We start from the raw sequence: 16,781 nt of genomic DNA on the forward strand, positions 1-16,781 counted from the left end.
GGATTCTTTGTTGTACAGAAACGAAAAATGCGAAATATTTCGTTCTGAACATGTTTTATTCATATTTAAGGAAAAAAAATGATCAATAATATGAGCCTAATAGGGTTGAAAAAATAAAAACTATTGAGTCGGAACAGTTCGTAGCGTAACGAACTTTAGAATTCAAGTAGTTTTGTTAAAAATAAATGAAATTTAAATTTAAAAAAGAGTTTTAAAGCATAAAATCTATTTTTAACCTGAAAGGTTACTATGTTTCTGAGTTTCTATGAGTTTGGTAATTTTTATATATAAAAAACTACAAGCCGAATAAAAAGGGAAATTTTCTTCTTACTTTGTGGTCACGTACTCAAATAATTTGCAAAAGTTTTTAACTTTCTAAACTATTAAATATGATAGCTTAAAATTTTTCCCACGAAATCGTTTTTTATGTTCCTAAAATATTTTGTTACTGTTATCGCAAACTAAAGCTCTGTTTCTTATTGCTGCATTTTCTGAACACTCAGTGCAATAAGTTGAATTGAAACAAATATACATTTGTTTCACTTCAACTTATTGCACCAGTTCAGAGTGCAGCAATAAAAAATAGACCTAATATAACGGGAAAATTTTAACTTTAAATGCTTATAACTCATTAAAAAATACTGTGCACTGCAATTAAAAAAAACAAATTCTTAAAATGGAAAGACAGATTCTTAAAGTAGTAGTTAGTTTTATCAAATGATATAATTGATATATTATAGATTTTTCAAAAATCATGTCGACATGTTACACATGAAGTAGCACTACAAACTTGTTCCAACTCAATGTATATATTTATTCTTAAATTAGATGGCTAAGATATGAATAAAAGTGAGAATAAAGAATGATAAATTAGTATTTAATGTATCGTTATTGTATTATATTTGTTCACTCCTTACAAATTTAATACTGGTAGATAGTGATTAATTACTTATCTTGAGTATTAAAAGCACTATTGTTTGCTTTTAATACTCAAAATAAGTGGAATAAGTGGAATAAGATAATTTCCAATATTAAATTAGCCAGTGTGAAATTGAATATCTATAAAGGATGATATAAATTAATATTATTATTAATCTTCACGTTATCTTTTTTTTACTTTTTCTAAGAATTTTGTTATACTGAAAAAGACTTATTGTTAGCACAGTCAGACTGTCAACACAAATTTATCATTCTTTATTCTCATTTTTATTCATTTCTTAATCATCTATTTTAAGAATAAACATAGTTATAATTTTTTTCATCCGTATTTGAAATATATTATTAATTTTCTTTTCTTTTCTTATTTATATATGCATTTGTCAAACTTGATTTAATGTGACCTTTTATCCATTTACTTACATTTTTTTGATATCGAAATTATTTTAAGTAATAAAAAATAACAGCCATATTCTCTGTGCGCGTGTATTTTACTGCAACGAAAATGCACGTCACTGTCTCAAAATATCGAACGTATTTCAATTTCCTCCGTTCCAGTTATCCGCTTCCTCTTCCCGCAGTTCCAGAATCGGGTAGAAATTCCCGGCGATTGATACTCAACGCGTAAGAAGAAAAAGCATCGATAAAGACGTCGTTGCCTACGTCTTCGTCGCCTCATCGTTATGCCAGGGGGTCCGTTTCATCGACGGGTAAGTATCTCGGTCCTTTGTCTGCGGATGTGTACTATCAACGTGATGTACGGAAGTCATTTGCATCCCGGCAGCCAGAGCCTCGATACAGCCGCTGTCGATAAACAGCACCCTGAGTAACTGCGTAAATGCGTCTCCCTATGCCCGTCCCGATAGGGAACGTCGGGCATTCAGGTGCGCAACGGTCGATGAATACACAACGGCGACCATTCCTCATATCTTACTATACTTAGTGGCACTTAGGCGGATATTCCGCAACCTGGAGAGGCCATCAAAGGAGTATGCTGGTCGATCGGTCGGTTGCCAACGAGAACAATTTCAACATAAGCCCCGAGTTGAACGGAGCGCGACCAGATTAGAATCGATCTAGGTCAGTACGTGGACACGTTCGAGGAACAACGGGCAAATATGATTCGGTCCGACGTTAATCCGTTTAGCGCCTGAGCCCGTAAAATCAATCGCGATTTGTAGCGAATCTCGTAACGTCTGCGAGTGAGAACTTTCTCGATGCCTTTATCGAGTATTTATACATAGTGGTGATTTTATGAGAGCGGCGCGGGTTTTGACCGAAAGATTGAATAATTGGCATATAGAAAAATCAATCTTTCCCGTAATATTGTAGGCGTGATCAACTTTTCGCGAAAAATAAACAAAAAGTAATAATGTTATATAATATTATAAATTGATTACATCTTAATCAGCATTATTAAAAGGAAAAATTCTTTAAAATAACTTATTAAAGATTTCATTCAAATCTTTTAAAAATGATATCAAGAGTCATCATTTCGTAAAATGTTTTCTAAAAAACTTTTTATGATATCTACTAACAAATGTTAGATATTAGTATAAGCAATTATGCGTCACTGTCATTAGATAGACGCAACAAAGATCTTTTTCTTCTAAGTAAAAATCATGGATAGAATAAAAAGTTGAGGAGACCGGGACTAGTAGACTCACTTTTCACTTTCGAATTTTTACAGACGAAATTATGAAACTAATCGAAAAAATGAATTCTGTACCAGTTACTACATATATTTGACTATTTAATTATATTTTAATAATAAATAATATGAAAACTAATATAAAAAAAAACATTTTTCTAATGCATTCTATCCGCTTCATCAATTAGCACTGGAACCGGTAAGATGACACATAATGTAGTTTGTCTATAAGATTTTAAAAATAATGTTTGATTTAATTTAAGTTATATATTTGACTATATATTAATAAAACCTTTATATACATTTTAAACAATATTTAATATATAAAATAAAAAATCTGTAACATTGTACATTTATACATATACATTGTATACTTCACTAAATCCCTGTTTATCACTAAATAAATAATAATCATCTAATTATCGTCATCCAAACTTCTTATAAAGTAAAATCTCTAAAAAAGAAGTGAAACATTTCACTTCTATTTTGAAGTAAGATCGCAGTGAGTGACAGATTTCCTAATCTAACAATGGGACAGAGCGAAGCTCTTCCTACTAAATTCGTTTGTTTCGTGCAAAAATACATCGAATAAGCCTTTTATAAGAGATTAGATTAAAAAATTCTTTTAAGTGTTATAGTGATATTTTTTTTAAATCAATGCATTAGATAACTTATTTATATTATTATTTATATTATTATGTTGTCTTCAAAACTATATTGTTAGACATTCTACTCAAATATGAGCTCTTGAAGAGTTCTTAATCAATTTTATATATATGATAGAATATAATAATATAATAACATAAGAATAATATATTATAATTATGAAAAGTGCTTTAAGATGTCACATATTCATCTAGCTCAGTAATGGAACATAGACCCTTAATATTTATAAATAAGAAAACAATTGTGTTGACGAAAAATAGAATAGCTCAATGTACCCCATCCATAGGGTACATTGAGTAAAGTCTGAGACACAATTAAAAAACATAAACAATAAGAATAGGGAATAATAAATTTCAACCTATCAAAAACCATATTTACTGGAAATTAGAATGTATGATTTCTGATAGGTAGAAATCCATTATTCTTCTATTGCTTATTTTCTCTTAAGTTGAGCCTACATTGATAAAGATAATAGTCTAATAAAGTTATATATTATTAACGAAATAAAAATATTTTAAAAATATGTATATAATATAATAGTAATTTGAATATTAAAATTAAAAAATACACTAATGACTTATATCAAGAAAACATTTTGATTTTTATCAATTATTTCAATTATCATGTAACTCAAAGAAAATACTTACCTGATAATTTTACTTTACACGAAAACGAAAAAGTGTGCGTATTCAACCATTGATAATCGGGTATAGATTAACAACATTTAACTGCAACATTTAGTTTCCGTTTCTGTACCGTTTTAAATAAAGATAGACGTACAGATATTCATATATGTTATGATTACTGAAATTTTTAATATCTTAATTTTTTCATATGCTAAATTAGTACGTTACTACTTGATGTAAAAATTTTTTGCTGTCAACTTTTTAATTTTTTTATAATAAGAATACAAAATGTAAAAGGAAAGTTTTATACATTTTTATATCAACTAAATAAACGAGAAGCGTCAAAAGTTAGATGTAAAACTAATACACACACACGCACACACACGCACACGCACGCACACGCACACACACACACACACACACACACACACACACACACATATATGTAAAGTAAATTGGGGGAAGATGCCATATTTAAGTCTTTATTCTTAAATAATTTCTTAATTTTATTGAATTAATCTATAAAAAACATTTGTATTCTAGAAACCTTTCTTATTTACAGTCCATAATCAAGAGTTTAAGCTATAAAGCACATAAAAGTAATGTGATAAATTGAGAAAATATGAAAGATAGTAATTTAGAAAGTAAGTTGGACATACTTTTATTCGTTTAAATAGCATTTCATTAACTTAAAATATTTTGAATTATATAAAGCATCCAAAATTTTAATTCATAAAATTTTAATGATGGTTTCGAACAGAAAATTATGTTTTGCATTTATCGTCATCTTATCCCCAAATGTAAAAGGAATATTCAATTGCAACTTTTATTTATATAGAAAGTTACAAATTATAATCAGCCACGTGATTGCCAGGAAACACTGATCAAAACTTATAGCATTTGTTCGGTTTTACAATAAGTATTGAAGCATAAATTTTAGCTATTAGTGTACTAATACTAATTAAATATTATAAAGAACATATTTCATGACCTACCTTTTCATACTTTGTTAAATATTTCCCAATGTCAATTAGCATGAATTTTTTGATAATTGTCTGCATATTTCTATTACATATTTCTGTATAATCAGAATGGCCAATATGTTCTATGACAAAAATATAAATAAGATGGATCCTTTATGCCATCTTCCCCCGATTTATCTTATTTTAAATAAATTTAGATATCTTAGAAATGTGTGACTACTTTTGAATTTTTAACACAATCAATCTGAATCTACTATGATAATCTCTCCAAATTTAATTAGATCATTAATTTGATGCTACAAACATTTTAAAACCTGCAAAGAATTTATTGCGAAAAATATTATCTCGACCAGGATTTGAACCAAGATCTCCATATTCTAAGATGAATTTATTTAAGAAGGGAGTCTGGTTTAAAAGACAAAAAAAATGATTTTTCGTAAAAGCATTAATAAAAACATTATATAATAATATAATGTTTATTATTTTAAAACTTGTTGAATATTTTAAAACAATCTATTGAAAAACAGTTAAATCTTGTATACAAATGATATTATTAATAAAATAAAATTAACTTAATTTTAATAAAATTAATTTAATTTCGCCGTCGACATTATCATTTTGTGTACATAGAACTTTAATTCTTATCTAAAACAAAAAAGCAAGGAGTATTTTTAATTTTCATATAATTTTATCTTAAATGAACTTATAAAATTAAAAAAACATGTATGCAGAAATAAAAATTCTGTACTTTGAAAAAAACGTTACGATTTTCATTAAATGGCATTCATTTATTTATATAAAAACTGTTAATGCTGATTTCTTTTACAATAGTAAGACTTTAGAAACAAAATCGTTTATATGAATAAATCAAACTATAATATGAAATAGCCAGTCACAGTCAAAGTGGGTTGTTTGTCAAAGTCTGAAAGTTATCGATGCGCAGTCATGTCTAAAATAAATTTATTCAATAAATACATAAAATAATATAATACATACGTATATAAAAATCCAATGTTGGCAATATTTAGCTGTTTCATATTATAGTTTGATTTTTTTTAACTTTTTAGATTCATCGAGAAGGGTTGATTATTATCTAACTAACAATTAAGCTTTATAGTATCAAGTTGATTGGTAAAATACTTTTTTGTAACCGTGTACACAAAATTGAAGAAAATGGTGGAAACAGATTTCGAGAAAAACGCGTTAAAAAATAGTAGTTTCAAGTATTTACAATGCTTGGAGACTAATCTCCTATTCCAGGGGCATACAGCAGCTCTTCAGCTTCCTCATTAAATTCATTCAAGCAATTTAGGCTAGCCTACGAACTGCTGGGGTCTCTCTCGTGCTACTCAATCTTCAGTGCTTCTGCCTGGAGATTCACTGTGCGTCGTACATAGTGCTTGCATTCCGACCAAATATTAATTTCCAATTCATTCATAATTGTTGATTTTTAAAACGGCAGAATATCTCTTATTAAAAATGCCAACGGCAAGAAAAACAATTTTGAGTATTTTTGCACTGCAATTGCTTTGGCACCAGCCTCCAGACAATCAAGTTAAAACTTTCGTTCGCGTTCTGAGTATGTTCCACCCAGCATTGCGTTATTGTTAACAGATCGTTTAATTAATAATCGTTGTAAATACAAATATTTCGCGATATCTCGACAACTATTTCCTCGCGCCTATATACTCGCGCGCCATGCTTCTATTATATTATATATTATATTATATACTAAAATTTTTCTAAAACTTATATTTCGAGAATATATTCTCGAAGGATTGTATTATCGATTTATGAAAAATTGACTTTTTTAATCCTGTAAATCAAAAGTCCCCCTTAAAATACTTATATATGCATACTTATATATGTATCAGTCCAACATCTAATTTTGACCGTAATTGGCGCTTCTTGCATTTAATTGATTTATTCATATAAACTATCCTGTTTCTAAACAATAAGAATTTTTACTGGACCGTACATTTGAAAATTCAACAATAAGAAATGTAAGTAATAGCCATAATGGTCAAAGTTGGATCTTTAATGCTTAAATAATTCAATCTGAATTACTATATATATATATATATATATATATATATATATATTAGGTGTTGGAATTAATTCGTAGCGTTTTTTAATGAAAGAATGTTATTTATTTCACATGAGCATTAAAAAATACATTAATGAAAGTACTTCCCATCACTTGTAAAACGCTACGAATTAATTCCAACACCTAATATATATATATATATATATACTTATGTATATACCATATTTATAGTCACTTGAACTGCGCCATTAAGTACTTATGTTTCTTATTGTTGAATTTTCATATATAGGGTCCAGTAAAAATTCTTATTACGTCGCCTAAAAGAAAAATGTTTCATACATATATTGATTATTATGAAGAATACATATTACTAAGGCCTCGGTAGTCTAAAGGCTTAAAACGCTCGTACAGAATACAAGAGATTCGAGTTCGACTCCCGGCCGAAGTAATATTTTTCGCAATAAATTTATTTACAGTTTTTCAGCATATTACCATCTTCTTAATATAATGCCTGACTGAACATCAAAATTATTAAATTGCTTGTCAATTTAATTCGCGATATTACTGCAATAGTTTAATTGCGTTTATAAGTAATTTAATTGCGCTTTCCGTTCCGGAAAAACAATTCGATGCGCAATTCCAACGACTACAAATATAATATACGTATATGCAAATATATATATATATATATATATAGCATATACTATAGTGATTGAATTACTTAAGCATTTAAGTACTGGCTTTGACCGTTACGACCATTATTTATGATCCTGTTTCTAATTTTAATTTCTATATTATATACAGAGTGATCAGCGTAACGATCCCTACGATTTCTCAGACACTTCAGACAGTTAAAAAAAAGTTAAAAAATGAATATTTATTTGTTTTATACAGGTTACAGCATGCGCTAAAAAAATTTAAAAAAATTTTTTTCATAAAAAAATAAAATTTAAGTCACTTTATATTTTTTAACTAGTATTACAGTTTTTTTTTCGATAATATTGTAGGGATCTTTAAGACGAATTCAAATCACTACCGAAATGTCATTTTTATTGATGTTTTATTAATTTTATTAATATTTAATGTCAAAAGATATAAGGAGGGAATTTCCCCATACATAATCTATCATCAAAAGGAGCAAAATAAACATTCAAATAAAAGAACATTTTGTACGAAATTTTATTTCAAAAAAGCCACACTATTTCGAGATATCGAAAAAATATGATTTTTCATTAGTTTTTTTTCTCTGCTAAATCTAAACAAATCTTCACAAAAAGAAACACAGATGAAGAGTATCAGAAAGATCATAGTAATAATTTTTTTGTCATTCTTAGCTCAAAATTCTTTTTTTAAAAAAATTTAAGAATTTTTGATATCGCATTTTTTTATATGATCTAAATATTTAACCTATTCTCTAAAATAATTCAGCAAACCTTATTATAAATTACATTCTATATTTTTTCAGATTTTTAGATTTGATGGAACATGTGAAAAAAAAGAATTTGGACCATTTTTTTATTACTTTCCGACCTAAAATATACCAGTTGACATATTTTCAATTGTTACTTTAATATAATTGTATTTACCTTCGGTCCTACTTCTGCAGACAATAGTTTAAAACTTCAATATTACAGATTAAACAACGAGAATTCCATTTTTTTTCTTTAGAAAAATTTATTTAACTGATTTCTCTATTCCATCTTTTTTTAAGCAAATAGCAATTTCTGACTTTGTTAAGCACATAATCATGGTAAATTTATCTTATCCTAATATGACGTCAAGAGACTCAGGTTTTTAGTCTACAAGGCTAGACGTCAAGAGACTCAGGTTTTTGATCTACAGGCTATTTAACCAAAAATTCATTTTATATTTATAAGTTTCTATTAACTCACTTTCTAAAATTATACTTATACAAATAAAAATATCATTTTTAAGAAATCAAAGAAACAGTTAGATCTGAAAATGCATGATATGCAGAATTTATTTTTTTATAATTATTTTATGCGAAATAATGTACATTTTTAAAAAGTAACACTTTTGAAATAATTGTTAAATATCAATCTATCACTATCTTCATTTATGATTAATGCCTAGTTCAAACTGGACGCAGCAAGTGTCAAACTGCGAAGCAGCAACCAATCAGCGAGGCGATATTTATAGTGACGATAAAAATATCATCCTGCTGATTGGTTGCTGCTCTGCTGCTTGGCGCTTGCTGCGTCCAGTCTGATCTAGCCATAAGTTTCCACCGAGAATTCGAATTGGGTCGGAGTGTGGGAATTGACTAGTCACAGTCGAGTATTCCTCTCTTACAGTCACGTGAGAGGGAAATGCTCGATTGTAGTTAGTCGGTTTTTGAACTCTGACCCGGTTCGAACCCTCGGTAGAAACTAATTAGTCATTAATGAAGACAGTGATAGATTGATATATTGTTTCAAAAGTTAATTTTTTTGAACGAAAAGAATAGAATTCTTGTTGTTTAACATACGCAAATTCTATAATATTAAAGTTTTAAACTATTATCTGCAAAAGTGAGATCGAAAATAAATACAATTATATTATATAAGAACAACTTAAAATATGCGAATTGGTATATTTTAGGCCAAAAAATGGCGAAAAAACGATTTTAATTTTTTTTTTATATGTTCTACCAAATTTAAAAATCTGAAAAAAATTGGAATATAATTTTATATAATAACATTTAACTGCTAAATTATTTTAGAAGTGGTCAAACAGACTGATTCAGATCATATAAAAATGATCATATAAAGATTTTAAAAATTCTTGAATTTTTTAAAAACAAAATTTTGTGTCAAGAATGACAAAAAATTCTTACTCTAATCTTTCCGATACTCTTTATATTAACAAATTTTTTTTGTAAAAGTTTAGATTTAACAGAGAAAAAGAGTATTAATGAAAAATGACATTTTTTTTCATATCTCAAAATAGTATGAAGCTCTTTTGAAATAAAGTTTCATACAGAATATTCTTTCATCTGGATATTCTTCTCCATGGTGACAGATTATGTGCGGAGCCCAAAATCTCCTTATTCTGCTATATCCTTTGTAGCATTATTTGTAACAGCAATACTTACAATCTCTGACTAAACACATACATACATACTTGAATAAAATATGCAATAAAATCAATAAAACATCAATAAAAGTAACATTTCAATAGTAATTTGAATTCGTCTTAAAGATCCCTCCAATATTATGGAAAAAAATTATATGGTCTTATTTAAAAAATTTAAAATGACTTTGATTTTTTATGAAAAAAAAAATTTTTTTAAATTTTTTATCGCATGTTGTAGCTCGTATAAAACAGATGAATATTTATCTTTTAACTGTTTTTTTAATTGTTGGCAGTGTGATAAGTTCTGAGAAATCATGCGGACTATTACGCTGATCTTATATTTTATGATATATTTTATGGCTTTAATATTTTTTTTTCTCTAAAGAAAAGATTGAAAGAAATTTTTGCGCAAAATTTTCCATTACACATTTTTACGCACATTGTAAGCGAATAAAAAACAATTTAGATTAAGCCAAAGGTAAAATATTAAAATATAGAATCTAAATTTATCATTGAAAATACTGCTGAAAAAAATATCAGCTCGAGTTATATATTTCACTCGTGAGTCACATATTTACATTCAACTGCGGCAAAATGTAATGACGAATGTTAATTAAAGTAGCAGTATTGTTTTGTCCCAATTTCTCTGAAGCAATGTTTCACAACTGGCGCATTTGTCTGATTCGCCAATTTTTATTACTCCGTAGTACGGCAATAATTTAGCTTTAGCCGACCGCGAATGAGAGTAAGCAATCTGTGCTGATGCGATTCTCAAATTCTGTTTGATGTTTCCACAACAATCGAATAACATGAATGCCTGAATCATAGTAGTTTAAGTACGATCATAAACAAGTGTCGTAAAAAGTGAGAGGACATTAAAGAGAGAGGATTTTCAGGATGTACGTAGTGTCGTAAATCCACACTCTAACTCGTTTGTAGCGTTCGAAATAATAATGCGCGAATGTGTGCCATTCCCATTCCCGCCGCAGCACATGCTGCTTGAATTTTCTCTCGTAAAAACCTCTTGGTACCCTCGATAACTCGTTGCGACAACAGCTTTTCTCGATGTGGTCTCTGTCACTGTTACGTATTTGTGACGAGACGTCACAATTAATAATTTTTTCGCAAAGCAACAGCGATATCGGCAACGTTATTGCGGACGATAAAAGGTAACAAAAACGGACTCTGATACACTTGGTGGTTTACATTCTGTATCCCACGATATTCTCTACGCACGGATAAAAAATAATATTGTTCAAACTCAGCAACATTTAAGCCGTTTGTTTTCGAAAGAATCGTCAATCGAATCATAAAAAGGTTTATTAAAGCAGACACGCGGCATACACCGTCGGTGTATGTGAATAAATGCTTATGTAAATAAATTTTATTGTTGAATTTAGTTTACGTTGCTTCAAGGATAAAAGATTTCGTTTCGCATAATGGGGTTTCTTATTTAGATTTCGCTCCTCGAGTATCCATTATCGCATTTTAAATATTCCGTTTCTTCACAAAAAAAAAGAACTCGTGTTTTCTTGTGTTTCTAATTTTTCAAGAGAAATATGTCGTATCATATATGCATCGCAATCCTGCTACTCTTGGAAGTCTTGGAGCCACTGTGAAATTAAAAAATACATATATTTAGATAAATTCGGAGCAAAAAGTATCAAGACTAAGCAATATTCTTAATGTATACAAGTAGCTCTGAGGGTGCGAGAATGACAAGTCACAAACCTATTTTTCACAGTGGTAGGAAAATATAATCTCTTGGTTCAGCCATTAAGAATTGGTTCCGCGCGCATATAAAATATAATATTTTTCTTCTCACAAATAAACATTACAATTGTATTATCATTACTATACGTAGTCTATATACTTAATCATCTATCCTTTAATTTTTTTCACACAATTTCTCTCGTATGATATTAATTTACAGTACGAAATTTAAGGCGATAAAATTTGACGAAATATTCGCTTGAGACTAGATGAAATTCAATTTATTTAATTAATTAATTCTATAAATCGAAAGGGGATATACAAGACAAACCGTATGAGAGACTAACGTATCCCCTTACCGTGTGCAGTTTCAATTCTGAAGTTACATTTGCCGGTTGGCCCAAGATACAACACCACGGCCTTTTGATCTATCTGATGTGCGTGCATTTGAGAAGATGCGCTTGGCATTCGCCATTGAGTTAACACCACAATAATGGATGGACATATGGCGAGTTACACCGATGTCCGCGTGATATCGTTATATGTGCCTGAGATAATTACATGGACAATGCACATAATACGTACGCGAACAAAAGGATCGCGCTATACAAAATTAACATCCGCTGTAATTACACCCTCGTATTCTTCGTTCGATGATGAAGGAGTCGTTAGTCTTCGTTATCGCAACACTATTGTGAAAATTAGATACTACACGAGTAATATCAGATATATTGTATTTTTCCTTTATTTCAAAATTGACTTGAATATAATTTTTGGATTGTTACCATGAATAAATTAAATAAACATTACCTTATCAATTATTAAAAATAAATAATTTAGCTTTACAAAAAATTATTACTTAAAACTTACAATTTTTTTTTAGAGAAAATTTTTTTTTAAATCTTTTAGAGATTAAAGATTTAAAGATTTTAGAAATTAAAAGAAATCGTTATAATTTAAAAAGAATGATTTTTTTAAGAAAAAATAACTGTCAAAAATAACATTTGCACAGATAAAAATGATCTAGTTGGATTAAATAGTAATTCTGGTAAAAAATGGACGAATCAGAATTTTCTATTAGAATTTTAGTTGAAATTTAATTAAAATTCTGGTAATATAATTATTCTGATAAAAATAAAAATTCTAGTAGATTTTACTCTAAATATTGTATCAACAAGAATTCCGATTATCTCAAATAAAATTCTAATTAACAAATTCTGATTCGTCCATTTTCAAGAAATTTTTTTGTGTAATTATATATTGTATTAAGAATATATTCTTTTTACCAATGTCAATTCATTAGTCAATCATTTTCTGTCAAAATAAAAATAACTAATTTTTTCCGTTTTCTGAATAATTTAATTTTTTGACACAGTTAACGAAAAAGACCGTTCGGTCAAAGCAAATCTCAGTAATAATATTTTTGTATGAATTTTTACAATTTCCAGTTCAAGCAAACTGCGCGTCAATTATTTATTTATCGATTATTATTTATCGATCTTGAAATATAGTTCTAAAGTAAAATATAATTCTAAACTTAAAGTATGTAATATCACAATTAAATTAAACAATTTAATAATTCTGATGCTAATGAGCATCCGCTAACAGAAATCCACTTACAGATCTAACAGTGTTTAATACTAAAAGATAGTAGGTAATTGCTTATTTTAAATATTAAAAGCACTTGTTCCATACTTTTAATACTCTAAATAAGTAATTAATTACTGTCTTTAGTAACAAATTAGCCAGTAATAGATATCTCTAAGGGTTTTTAAAATACAATAAAGAAATTGCAAAAAATATCATTTCAATCGGGATACGACTTTGAATCTCTCTTATTCTGGGCGGTTTTATTATATTTCTTGCAATAAACTCATTACTATACTTTAATTCCTTGTCGGTAATGTGAAATTTTCATCCTTCATCCGTAACCTGGATCTTTAAATTTTTATATTGTTCCTGGGTCTTCAAATTTTTATATTATTACGTATAAAATTTTTACATATTTAGGACTGTATTTTAAATATTTAGCACGTATATTTAGCTTGAAATTGTAGAAATTCACGCAAAAATGTTAAGCAAGACCACTTTCAAATATGTCCTTCCTCATGCTTATTGTTGAACGCTTCTTGCTCGATTTTAACTTACTATTATTAGCTGTATTCGAATAATACTATTATTAACTCTTTTAGCTGTATTATTCTCGAAGTAAGAAGAGATATGAGAAATGTACATCTCGACTGTTACAATTATGACATGTACATTTCTCCTGAAGTACTAGACGCGAGTTTTAATGAAGATGACAGTTATGCGAACAGTTACATTCGCAATGTTTGCGCAAAGTCCACGCAATCGTAAATTATTAATTTCAATCGTGAGTTCTACTCGCTATTGTATGATCCTATGACGACGTATCTAAATTGAGTATTGACGTCAATATCCGTATCCGTGCAAATTCGCGCGGAGATCGTAACTATGAAAATCCTGCGCGTAACTGTCGTAACAATATCTGAAAGTTTGGAATACCGCATTTATTAATAATAATTTGCGAACGTATTTCAAATTTGAAACACCAATTAGGGGAAAAACAATACCTATTAAAACATATTTTATTGACATATATTGATTTTCAGTTTCACACAATAGCTTTTTCAGTTATTAATTATTTCCATGATGTTGCCTGATAAACGTCTGCATCAATAGTTTTTTTTTTTAAGAAATACGGTTGATAAATTATTTTAAATAATGCTCGATAATAATTTATAAAATAATAGAGAAACAATATGTTGAGGGAAAGGAATAATTTTACTGATGTGTTTGTGATATACAGTCTGTTCCACAAAAATGTATATATCATATTTGGAAGATTTATGAGAATTAAAAAAATATATACTATGTTAAAGTACATTCAATAATATATTTTGTCATTATCTAATATATTATTTAGTTGTTGTTTATTATATCCTAACAGCTATAATTGCCTTTTCTAGAAGCCTTTCCTAGAAACTCGATCTTGGAGTGGCCAGTACTCTGATGCGGACAATAAAAAACAACAATAAATTAAAAACAAGACTGATAAATTAACCAATTGTAAGCAAAAAAAGTGCCAAATATTATATTAAAATTAAATATTGGAATAAGTCTATGTATTGTGAAATAACTTTTTTCATCATCCGTCACGAAGGTCATTCGACCTGACCAAAATTACCGTCCTGTATCCTCCCGACGCGGACGGCGTGTCTGCACTTATCGAGATTTTTTGAGTGGCTTTTGCTATTACGTTTCGTGAAATATTATTATTGCTTACAAGTTTATTTAAAATAATTAGCGGTTTCGGTATATAATTTGTTGTACGAGACATGCATCATAAAACTATTACATACAAATCAAACAATTACTTTAGTACGTCGAATTCTAAGAGTGTTTTTTACAATTCGATGCACCGAAATACTTGTTAGACTTAATTGTATGTCAATAGGCGTTATAATACTTGAAGCAATTATTGTCCAATTTCTCATTTTTACAAAAATTTCTCTAACAATTTTGTTTGTTCTATCGCGGTCATAGCATTTATTGCATACTTATAAAAAATCCTATGAGAAATGCGATCGCTTCATAGCAGTCAAAGGCTTACGAATATTTAAAACAAAACCGTCAAATACACTTTAAAAGCTTATTATTATCTTAATTATAAAATTGTTATTACCTTGTAGATGTTCAATGATTCCATTTTGCTCTTGTTTCTTGAAGTAGTCAGAGGAATAAGTTTGGATGCACCATAATAGTGTTCGACACAACGGTTTACTGTAATTTACTTTCTTCACTTAAATATTATATTAAATGTCTTTTAAGTACATAGATATCAAAGTCACACGTTTTCACTTCGATGAGATTCTTCTTTTATAAATTGTGTCACGTTTCAACATATTGGCACTTCGATTATACTCACTTGATGAAACGAATTTATTAATCGATTTATTAATTAATCATTGACAATCACAAGCGATTGATTATTCGGCGATTGAAAATCACACAAGAAAGAAACACGTCTGTAAGTCCGTATACAACATGTTATGTTTACGTGCAGCAAGCAGCTGACTAACTTTCTTGGTTATGGGTGCAGAGAGTGCAGTTCACACAAATTTGCATAGCCGCATAGCCATAAAAACGTGAACCAATCACGTGGCTAATATAAGCAACGCCATATTGGTTCATACAATTTACATATGACACATGCATAATGTTGAAATTATTATGATATATGAATAAACGTACGTAAGTACATAATCATTTACATAAGGAAATCACATACTTGTTGCATAAGTAGAAATATAGCATATGCGTAAGAAGAAAAATTTCATATTGTTGAAATTTTTATATTATGTATATGCAGAGCCAATCAGTCAATGAGATGCTTATACGACAATATTTGAGATTCACTTTATTATATACTTGCATGTAGTATTTTATAGTTGTTAACCTGAATAGAGTCGTCATAAATATTTCGGTCCGCAGAACAGAACGACGCTTTTTTCTGTCAAATTCTTTCATTTTGTGTAAAAACGCGTTGAAACAGAGAAGTAATTATTCTCAATAATTACCTAAATAAATACACAGGACAACATTTTTTATTTCTTAAATGGATTTTGAACAAATCATGAATGATCAAAATCAAGAACTTACATATGAATATTGTGAAAAAGACACTGACACTATGTTTTGATTGATCTTGTTAAAAATTTTCTTCATCTTTATGATAAAAGTCAGACAGATTTTAAGAATACACACAAAACCATGTATACCATCAGTATAATCATGTATAAAAATTATGCTAGAAAATAAGGAAAATGAATAGAAAATATTGTATAATAAAAGGAAGATAATAGAAGAGACAAATGAAATAGAGACATCAATTAAGAACTTATCATCTATCGTAACTCATCATATTTTACAAAAACCAAAAATGGACGAAGATGATTATTTTTGTCAAAGTATCGCGCATCAGTTACGCAAAGTAGAGGAAGCACGAAAAACAGAGTTAAAGGGACACACAATAAAAATTTTATACCGATTGTAAAGGTAAA

Source organism: Acromyrmex echinatior, chromosome 11, assembly GCF_024713525.1.
Source record: "Acromyrmex echinatior isolate Ae372 chromosome 11, ASM2471352v2, whole genome shotgun sequence".
NCBI classification, from domain to species: Eukaryota; Metazoa; Arthropoda; class Insecta; order Hymenoptera; family Formicidae; genus Acromyrmex; species Acromyrmex echinatior.